The following is an 11162-nucleotide window of genomic DNA, read 5'->3' on the forward strand; positions in this document are numbered from 1 at the left end:
AGGAGCTTTAGGCAAGAAGATGTCTCCTTATCTGACATGAAGTTGATGGTTCCCTTAGCTGTTCCCTGTACACAAAATAAGACTTTCCAAGCAGAGAATTGTATTGTCTATATTTTTGCTCTTTTCTGAAAATATTTTTGGCTAAACTATCTCCTTCCTACACAAGGAAATTTTGCACCCTCTACCTTAGATGAACTGTTTTTTCTTTACGTATGGAGCTCTTTTTTAAACTGAGTTCATAACTCAGTTTCAGTTTGCTTCTTCTCGTTTTCAAATATCTAGTCCAGGAATCTTTTCACCTGAGATTATCAAGAAAAAAAAAAAGAAAACCCAAACACGTGAATAACAGCTATGTACAGTTTACAACTTGTAGATTTGAATTTGTTTACATAAATTTGCAAATCTGAAAGGATCTGTGAGGGAAGGGAACACAACACAAGTCTCAGGTTATTTGTGGTTATGTGTATTTGTCCTCTAAGCTTGCTTGGCTTCATGAAGACCTCCTTAGAAGTGGTGCTTGTGCTATGGCAATGGATGGTTCATAGAGTCTTAAAATATCCTGGTTTGATGGAAAAGAGGGCAAATTCTTCCTTCAAAACTTTTGAATTGGGGAGGAGCATTTGAAGGCACAGAACTGAAATATGAACATTCACACCCACTGTACCAATGGTTCAAAAATCCTGTTTTCTCCCTCAGGCCCAGCTCCAGCAAGCACTTACACACATGCTTAACTTTATGCACACGAGTAATCCCATCAGTTTATTGGGATTATTCCCACATGTGTAGTTACACACACGTAAGTGTTTGCAGGATTGGGCTCTATTTCTCTCACAGTGGTTTGAAACCTATGGTAGAAAATGCTGTGTGCAAGTTTGGTATTGCTTAATGGCCAAACATTAAAATATTGCTTAATGGCTAAACATTAAAACTGAATTTTTCTGCTGAAACAAATGGGGCTGTGCCAGCTTGTCCTGTCCTTTTCTGTGTGCAGTTTGAAGTCTCTAATTTTTTTTTTGTCTAATTTGTGACTATCACAGCATGAAAAGGGGATTGGAAAGATAATTAAGAGCAAAAATATCAAGAGTGAAAATTCTCCATGTCCAGAGGTTGCTCTATTCCAAATCTTGATTGAAAATTTGAATTTCTTTTAGAAAATATTCATATGTGTGCAAAATATCATCCTCTATGATGAAATAACCTGTAACTATTTCAGCTCTGAAGAAAAGGTTTACCTTTCAAGTGTTTAATTATTGAAGTTTATATGCAGACAAATTTATAGGAGAAAAGTATTTCCAGGGAAAAAAAATAAATATCAATAAATGAATAATAATAAATAAATAAAATGTAGAAATCTGGTTGCTCAGTGCAGGCAAACATCCTGCTCAGTGCAGGATGAGCACTGCCAAAAAAAAAAAATATCCACCAAACTTTTTAAAAAATAACTGAACTTACCCTTTCCTCCGACTTAGGGAGTTTACTTTTAATTTGAAATTCTGCAGCCAAGATATTATTTAAAAATTTAAGGCAAGTAACCATCTGCCATAAATGATAGAAACAGAATATAAATAAAATAGTGCTTGTAGTATTCCAATGGAAATCACATGCCAGACGCTTCCACAGCCGAGGCAGCAGCAATACTTTCAGATGTCAGGAACAAAGGCAGAGAAAGGAGTTGCTTTGGCCAGGACATGCTTTGCTGTGCATGGTGTCTCTTCTTGGCTGTCCTGAAAGACAACATTATTAAGCAATTTGGGCTGGAGCATCATTATGCCCCATGAAGAATTTAAGGAAGATCTTGACTTGAGCATGCTGCAAGAGGAGTCCTGCTGTGCTATTTGGTATAAAAGGATAATCAGTCTTATGCCACTGGCACACTGGAACACCTAATGGGATATGCTGGGCATCGATGTTCAAGGTTTTATATAAGGTAACAGCTGCCTTGGTCAGGCAGTTAATTAAATGTGTTAATTTTCCATACAGCCAGCAGTAGTGACAACAGATCCGAGTGGGATTTTATGACATTTCGGGGTTCCCTTATGTGATCACAGCGATGGAGCGCACCCACATCATCCTTCACATCCCTGCCTTCCCCCTTTGGACATGGGGAAATTTGGAAATTCACTCCCTGACTCCATTAATTTTAGAGCAATGGTAATGCTCTGGTACCACTTACTGCATGTTGCCAGTTGTTCCAACTCCAGTCTTGAAAAGCTGTTTGGGCTTATTCCCACTCCGATATTGGTTTAGTCAGAGATGCAGCAATTCATTTACAAGGCAAAAGTGCTTTTTATTTTCTCCCTCTATCTTACATTCCTTATTAGAAATGTTTAATGAGCAGATATGTAGCCTGGAAATAAAGCAGTGTGATATTTTTGAATAGATGGTGTGTTCTTCAGATGTAGAATTACAGAAAATTATCTGCTCGTTCTTGATAGTTTGGCTTGTACAACGTTGCAGGATGACAAATTCAACCTTTTCTGTACATTATTACTTTCATAACATGATAATAACTCAAATGCATCAAGAAAGAGAAGGTAAATGGGGACAATTCATGAAAAGGACTAGGAGAACATATTTAGAAGTAATGGTCTGACAAATATGCAGACTGAATAATATAAATGAACTGAACAAGTTTCCTCCCCACCAACTGGATAATACAGTGTGAAGGAAAGTGGAAGAAATGCAAAATGCCAAGTTAGGCATGTGAGGACTGACCAAAAATGAGTCACACTCCCACGCTTTTGGCTCGCAATTCGAAATATTTGTTTTTAGTTGATTGGGTAGCCACTAAAAGTATATGGCGAGCTTTGTTTGAATTTGATCTGTCACTTTTTTTTGATGGGTGACAATGATTTTATGACATATGTCACACCGTGTCACATCACTCACAGCACATCAAGTCACGCTCTATCCCATCATTTCTGAAGGCAGTAATGCCACTCAACACGACGTGACGTGACGGGATGGAACGCAACTCAGCGGCTGAGAAAACAACAGGAAACTTCTGGAGGTGTGACATGGAACCCCCAAAATTACACTGGAATGAGCCTTGGGAAGATCCCAGGAGCCAAGTGTGCAAAGTGGGGCAGCTGAGTGACTTCTGTCTTCGTGAAGGTGGGCTCTGAGTTGCTCAGTGTAGAGAGGCAGTGAGTAGTTACTCTATTCATGGTTGTTCTCACTGTTGTTAGCCTAAAAGTGAGTTCTTCTTTGCTGGAAAAATGAGCTTTATGTCTGAAATGTGACAAGACTGGAACTTTCTCTGACCTGAAGGCTGCATGTCTTTAAGTGTTTTAGAGCTTTAAAAATTTCTGAAACCTCAGGGGATGTCCGAAGCATAAACATCACTTTAAGCCAGGATTTAGCTGGATGTGGTCTTCTAATATATTTCAAACAAAGATGGCTGCAATCTTTACGAGTTCTGCCCTAGTTTTCTAACAATTATCTCCTTTCCTGTGTTATCTCCTTTCCAGTGTTTGTGTTGTATATGGTGTCTTATCTGTTTTTATTGACTGCAGCAAACTATTCCCATGTGCACAAAAAAAGGACCTTCAGCTACATCAACAGCAGGATATTTCCATTTAAACACACCACTTAAGCACAGAATGTGAAGTTCCCTCCATTTCTGAAGATTTCACTGGAAGAGCCTGAATTCCTTAGCTGACAGGATTGCACCAGAGAAGTTTTTCAGGTAGGTGAAACTTTAGTCATGTGCATAACCAAAGATCAGGTCCCTGGTAACCCAAAGCTACACAGGGCTCATCAGTCCCATTAATCATTAGATTTCTTCACTCTGAACGCAGTTTATCTGCATATTGCCAAATCAGGGATGGAAGCCCCCTCCCTGGAAGTGTCCAGAGCCAGGTTGGACAGGGCTTGGAGCAACCTGAGATAGTAGAAGGTGTCCCAGCCCATGGAAAGGGGGTTGGAACAAAACAGTCCCACTCTTAAGTTGGTGAGTACTGACATGATGTCCAGAAGACTTGTGGCTCTGAAGTCAAACAGAGAGATGGATTTAGCTATCTGAACTTTTGAACCACCCTCTTTTCTTGATTTCATGTTAATGAGCTTCTTGTATATCCTTTACTGATCTTCAGGTCTGATTTTCCCTGTTAATTAGCTCGGAAATCATCCTTGATATCTGGAGTTTTCATTATGCTGTAGGGCAGATGAGACCTGAGCTGAGTAACACCTACCCTCCATTCCTTGGTGACATTTTCCCATTGGAAAAAAAAAAAAACAAAACCAAAACAACTCCTGCAGTTCTCTACCTTTCTTTTCAAAATGCTGCTAAGTAATTTACAGCCTGAAAAACTTGAGATTCTTCCACCTTCCCTGCACACACCAACGAGGAACTCATGTAAATTCTCACTTTATTACCACACCTGTTAGAAATCACTGCTGCAACTTAGGTGTGAAAAAATGTGGCTGTCCTGTACCTAGTCAGGAATCCATCCCAGGCTCGGTGTAAGTGCATCACCACTGCTATAAAACAGACACAACTACTTTGGTGACATTCACTGTTACTGTACGTTGACAAGTTCCCATTTAATTTACTACATATGGTTCCATGTCTCCATAGCTACTCTCGTGAATTCATTATTCATTAAATAAGTGATGAATTTACTTAAATATTGCGGCCACATGGCGGACACAAATGCATTCTAATATTATTAACACGTTGCCAACTTGCAACTCTTCGAAGTCTGAGTAAATGTTTTGACAAGAAGAGGCAGCAAGAACAAATAAGTAGTAGCAGCCTAGATGAAGTTCAGCCATAGTTCTAACAGCTTTAAAGTCTTAACAGTGTTTTCACTGGGGCAATACCAGATAAATTGCTCTTATGTGTGCATACAAGAGACTAAAATTCCTTTGAAAGTTTATAATTTCTCATGGGAAAACACAACATAAAAGTTACTTTTACTCATAGAAAAACAACACCATATTTTCCTGTCAACCTTTGCTGTTGGGAATTTCAAACTTTTTGCATTTTTTCCTTGTGATTCTTTTTCGACCCAAGGGACAGGCATTTACAACATAATTTACTTTCAGCGTGTCTCTGTAAATCATTGTAATACTATCTATGGCTAGTGGGAAGAAAAAAAAAAAGAGCAGCACTCTCCAGTTGGACTGACAAACCACTTTTCCAAGACCTCAATAGCAAAGCAAAATCTCCCATTTCAGCAGGGCAGCACTGACACGGTGAGATTCACAGAAGAAATGTATGTTATAAGGGCTTTTATATGAATTTTTGTGTTTAGAGGTTGTAATATTTATTGGGAAATATCTATTGAACTGTGCTTTCTCGCAGCAAAATATTCAGAATGTGTGGAGTATGAAACATATCTTGGTGGGAGAATTCTCGTGCAAAAAGAAAACTACTTATATTTCTTTTCTGGGAGTGTCAATATGTTTTTTTTCCTACTGTCCTTAAGGCCTGTTGTTGTCACTGTTGTTGTACAGGCTTAACAGTGTTGTCAGAGGTGAGGTGCTTTAAGCACAGGCTGCCATAAAAAAAGCTGGAAACCTGTAGAGCCTTTCAGCCTCACTTTTTGAGACTGCTGCTAATATCAAGGCTCATTCAGTTTTACATTAGAACTTGATGACTTGCACATTGGTTGAACCTTCACCTTTTACAACCTTAATGGGGATTTATTAGCTATTTCACAGTGTGTAAATTTGAATCTAGGTCAGATGAGGAAGAAAAATAGGGCAAATCTGGGCCTTAAGTATAACCTGCATATAATATATCAGGATAAAAAAAAAGGTGCAAAATTAAACAGATGATTAAAAGTGTCTAGAGCAGGCAGAGTTTGAAAAAAGAGCTTGATAAATTAGGGGTGTATGTAGGATTTTTTTTTTTTTTCTGAGTTCAAACTCAGGTGACTGGTGAAAGTCTGGTTTCCACACAAATTCAGCAGATTAAGGAGTTAAAATAGCTTGTTAACCTGTTTCTGCTAACTGGTCGCAAGAGGAAATGTAACACAGGTGTGTTTGATATTCACAAGATTAAAGCTTTTGTCTACCATCAAATGTTCACCACATTAAAGTCGTTTTAATGAGGCATTGGGAGATAATGAATGTAAGCCTCTAATTCAGTGCAGCACAGACAGCCTGGCCCTGCTCTGACCCCGCTGCAGCCAGGTATCCAAACCAAGAGATTAGTCACACTCTTACACCAAAAATGTGTGCAGAATGGAACAGCCACTACCTGCTGCTGTCCTGCCCTGCTAAAAATGCTTTTGGTTCAGGTGCCTCGAGTGATCTGAAGCCTGACATCAGATATTCCCCCTGTGATGGCACCCATCCCTTACCCATTCCTTCAGGAAGATTATCTGTAGGGGAAAAAAAAACACAGCTGGAGAGAGAAGGAAGGATTTTAATAATGTGTGTGCATGAGGGAGGCAAAAATGGCTAGAAATTAATACTATTTATGTTATTAATGTTATCATTCGCTCTGGTACTCAGGGATGTTCAGAAAGTCAATAGCTGGAGTGAATAAAGGTTGGAAATGTCCCTGTGGTTCCCCCAGCTCTCTACTCACTGCTCCATGGATCCAACCCTCCTGCTAAGCTAAGGTACACTGCCTGTTTGCTTATTCTTAATAGAATAAGCTCCAAATAAAAATAAAATTAAGATCCTGAAAGGTTCTCCAAACCAGATTTATTTTGGCATGCATATGCAGGAAACTATGTACTGTAGCAAGTTTTAAATACTGTATTTGGACACTAATTCTCAACTGCCGTCATCAGTTTGCTGACAGCCATCTGCTTGGACCCTGCTCCTTCCTCCCGTTCAGCACCGTTAAAGTAAAATATTGACAGAAACAACTTCTGCAGCAAAAGTGGAAAAGTTAATAACATAACTGAAGTCACACAGGATTTTTTTTTTTTCTTCTCTCTCTAATGTTCTGGAGCTCTCCTACAATTTCGTTTTACTCATGCCTTAATTTAGAAGTGTCCCACCCCGGCTTAAAAATAGGCCAGTGTTGTGTAGCCAGCTATCTATAGATGGCATAGGTTCCTGAGGAGAGATCTAGAGCTGCAAGTGCTCCTGTAGAGTTCATGTGACTTCATGGAATGAGTAAGACACATGTTCCTGGAGGGATGTTGTCAGTCAGAGCTGGGAGAAGAAGTCATCACAGTCAGGTTGTCACCGTGGCTGCCAAAACCTGCTACAGCACGAGCAGCAGATTGATGGAACTCAGATTTACCTGCAGAAGCATTTTGAGCAGTGATGTAGGGAGCCTGTGAAATGCTGTACATCATCTTTACATCATTGCACACCGCTGGCTTGCAGCTCCTGGGGGTACCTGGACACTTCCAGAATGATCCTCAGCCTCCTTGGGCTGGGAGTTTTTTTTGTTCTGTACGTGCCTTGTGATGATCCCCACGTTAATGAGTCTGAGATGCTCCAGTTCAGCACAGAGCAGGCTCTACCTTCAGCTCTTTGTGTTGAAATGTCATTAAAGCTCTTGCACAGGTCATAGGGCAATGCTCAATAAAAGATTTTGCCACTAATTATTTCAAAAAGGAAAGTGAACGTGAGCTCATGTACACACACACACACACACTCATAGATATACATTCACATAAATAATTTATTTGTCATACCTATTTATAATACATGAATCTTTTATGTTTTATGGTGATACCATTGCAGTTTGCAGATTTACATCTCTTATTAAATTCCCCACACAACAAAACACAGTGCTATGGAAATATATAGCCCCACAAACTGATTCAAGATTTCTAATCCAAGTGGTCTCACTGTCTGCAATATTCCTTTCTAAATTGTGCCATTACATCCCACAAATCGACTTGCAATGAAGGGTAATTTCTTTTTATTCTCTTACAGCTTTGTGGGAGAAAGGAAGGAAGAATCTATCCCCTAAAGAACAGCACAACAGTTTCCAGGCTGAAGTCCCTAACATACACAACCTCCTCTGTGCTTCTGCAGACACAGACCCACCAGCCCTGTGAGAAGATGAGTGTGTTTACCATGTTGAAGAGATCAGCAGTAGATTTATTGGACAGGGTAAAGCCTTTGGGCAGATGAGAAAAATTCTAAAAAATCCATTTTCCAAGCAGGAAATTTGAGGAGTGATGCAGAGATCGTGACAGAAGCTGAAAACTGCATGCCGAGACAATGCCTCAGTGTCAAACTTAACACATGAGAACAGCAATAATACATATTTTGGAGAAATGTTTTATATATTTGACCTGTTTTTTGGCTGGTTTTTGTTGTTGTTGTTGTTGTTGTTGTTTTTCCTGTAGAGAAAAAAATGAATCAATCTGCTCACCACCCTGAGAGAGTGCAGTGACTCCCACTTCTTGCCTGGCGCACAGCCCTCAGGTCAGTGTGGGTGAGGAAGGTGAGCCCTGAGCGCCCTCCGTGCTGGGCAGGGTGGTGAGAGGCTTCTTGTCCTCCCCTGTTCACTTCTGTCATCCCTGCTCAGTTTCCTCCCTCACTTTGGGATAATCTCCTCAAAACTTGTGTGAAAATCCTTCACCACAGTCCTCCAAGAGGTCAATAACTCCAAACCCCTTTATAGACCATGGAGCTCTGTCTGTCCCCACATCTCACATGAAACATGCAGCCAGAAGTACTCACCCTGCACTACTTGAAGCCTCAAAGAAATTATTTTTCTCTTCAAGCAGCTCTCTGGACCGAAAGGTGAGGGTTCACTGTGAAAACAGGTGTTATTTTAAACAGCCTGTCACACGTGTGGTGAGGATGGCTTACCAGCCTCACCAGGCTACCTTGCAGCTTCTCTTTTATGGTCTGGAGCTGGAGGTGCTGCTGCAGCCTCAGAAAGCCACAGGCAGAAACCACACAAAGAGATTAAAGATGTGATAGGGAGAGGCAGGAGGAAATGCTCATTTCTTGTGTGTGCTCTTCTGAAGGTAAACCTCCTGCACAGGTCCATGAGTTTCCAGAGTTTGTTTGAAAGTTTCTGTCTGTTTGGAATTTGTTTGGAAGTTTCTGTCTGTTTGCCAAAGGAAAAAAAAAGCACCAGCAAACCCAAAACATGGAGAAATACTCAGCAGAATTAAGCATGGCAGGAAAACTTCACAAAGATATTGTTGTTGCTTTACTCAACCATTTTCTCCTGCTCTCCATCTACAAGGGAGAAGTAAAAGAGACCCAGCATGGCTTTGCTACCTCTGTGCACGTTGGTGGAAGTCTGTACTATTTTTCTCAATTAAAATCCCTGGGAAATGTGGTAACATTTAGCACAACGTGTTAAAGAAGGTCCTTTCTAGCTCTGTTCTCACCAGCTCTGCCTGCTTCCGTGCTGTGCAGCCCCTTGTGACTTTTTTTCCCTGTTCAGCCATTTAGAACATTTAGATATTTTAGAGCCATTTAGAACATTTAGATATTTTAGGGCCATTTAGAACACTGAGATATTTTAGAAGTCACAGCGAATTCTGAGACACTTTGGACTGAAGATGGCATTTGTTGGTTTGAGTGGAACTATTTATTTTAATTTGCAAAGAAGTGTAGAACCAGGGTTCTAGTGATCAAAATCCATCCCTGATGAGTGACATGTGGAAAATTATTTTGCTTTTGTAGCATCTTTAATGCAAATGACTGTAAGGTTCCTGAATATTTGACATGAGGATGTATTTATTAAAGTGCTAATAGCACAAACAAGCATCATTAAAGCAGGCAGACACACTATTAAAGAGTTTATAGCAAAAAAACCCCAAAGCTTTTAGAATTGGATTAGAAATCTGATTTACCTACAGGTAAATAAAACAATGAAGAGATAAAATATCAAGGGAATATCAAATAGAAATGTTCAAGGCCAGGTTGGATGGGGCTTGGAGCAACCTGATCTGGCAGAAGGTGTTGGAGCAAAGATGGTCTTTAAGGTCCATCCCATACCAAACAATTCTCAGGTTTTATGATTTTTAGCATACATTTGGGATAATAAAATAAAAAAAAAAATCTTGGGCATCTTATGAACTAGTCAGAATATGAAAAAAATCTTGTTGCCTGCTGTGGTGTGGCAACATCAGAGAGATTTGGACTTTGTGCTGTCCATCAGAACTGTTCCAGGGGGGAAAAAGGCATCAGTCAATGTCCAGCTGCAGCCCAGGCCTGCTGAGGGGATTCCTCACTGTGGAACACGAGTCCAACCCAAAATCTGGAAAAGGAGAGGAAAATCACTCAAGGTCTTTTCTATATATACATGCCAGGGAAGAGCAGCCCTCTAACACAAACTGCTGCCTGGTTTGGAGTCTCTGCTGCCAGCATTTGTGTCAGCTGAGCCTCCCAGGCTGACAGCTGACATTGCCAGAGAACCTGCAAGAGTTCCACCAGAAAAGTGTCACAGAAGAGACACTTCTGTGTGTCTCTTCCATTTTCCCAGCAAACCCAGGCCCTCTCCCTGGCTGGCACGTGTGAGAAATGCTCTGTGCAGCCTCCTCTGATTGTGAGGTCACACCTTCCCTTAATGAGGAGTTTCCTAAAAGTTTACAGCGAAAAGTTTCCCTCAGTGGCACAGGTAGGGTTTCATTGATCTCCAGGCAGGGCTGCCACTATCAGAGGATGGGGTTCCAATTTCTGATTAATGAAAATTATAATTACGTACAGATAATGGGGAGGGAGACAGAGATGTTTCCATTTTACTTTAAACAAAGAAGAGTTAAGGCCTTATCTTAACTATGCATTGGCACTGCAATGCGAAATGGTCATGCAAAATTAATTTTTAATGTGTTCAATTTATATTAAAAATTTCTGCAAGTGTGTGATTTTTTTTTTCTAAGGCTGGAGTGCTACTTCATTTACAATATTCCCTGAAGGTGGTTTTTTTTTTTTAAAGAGACTCTTAAACTGAAGCCATTTTAAGGGTTTTATGAGACATTATGTGAGCTTTCATATGCAAGTTAGTCGTTAAGTACCAGATATTATATTCTGTAATATGCTTAAGTGATATTAGAGGCTGTATATAGCCTGCAGTAATGGCTATTGCTGCTTTTTTAATTTATCAAGAAAATGTTGCTTAAATAAGGAGCAAATCAGTGCTTGGGTGTTAGAAAATATAAATGTAAAGGAAGTAACAATATTGTTGTGACATATTCTGTGCTCTCAGCTTCACTGGGGAGCAAAACCAGTGGCTGTTTTCTCCTACTCCTGCTGACACATATGGTAAATCC

The 11162-nt window shown here is 40.1% G+C and overlaps 1 long non-coding RNA gene across 1 annotated transcript; it reads left to right on the forward strand.

Annotated features, from left to right (window-relative positions):
• Positions 1-3521: 3521 nt before the first annotated feature.
• Positions 3522-8218, forward strand: LOC118689056 (uncharacterized). Its single transcript, XR_004980544.1, has 2 exons — positions 3522-3688; positions 7855-8218. It is a non-coding gene; the product is annotated as an uncharacterized LOC118689056 (long non-coding RNA).
• Positions 8219-11162: the final 2944 nt, after the last annotated feature.

This window comes from Molothrus ater, chromosome 7 (genome assembly GCF_012460135.2).
Source record: "Molothrus ater isolate BHLD 08-10-18 breed brown headed cowbird chromosome 7, BPBGC_Mater_1.1, whole genome shotgun sequence".
Lineage (NCBI taxonomy): Eukaryota > Metazoa > Chordata > Aves > Passeriformes > Icteridae > Molothrus > Molothrus ater.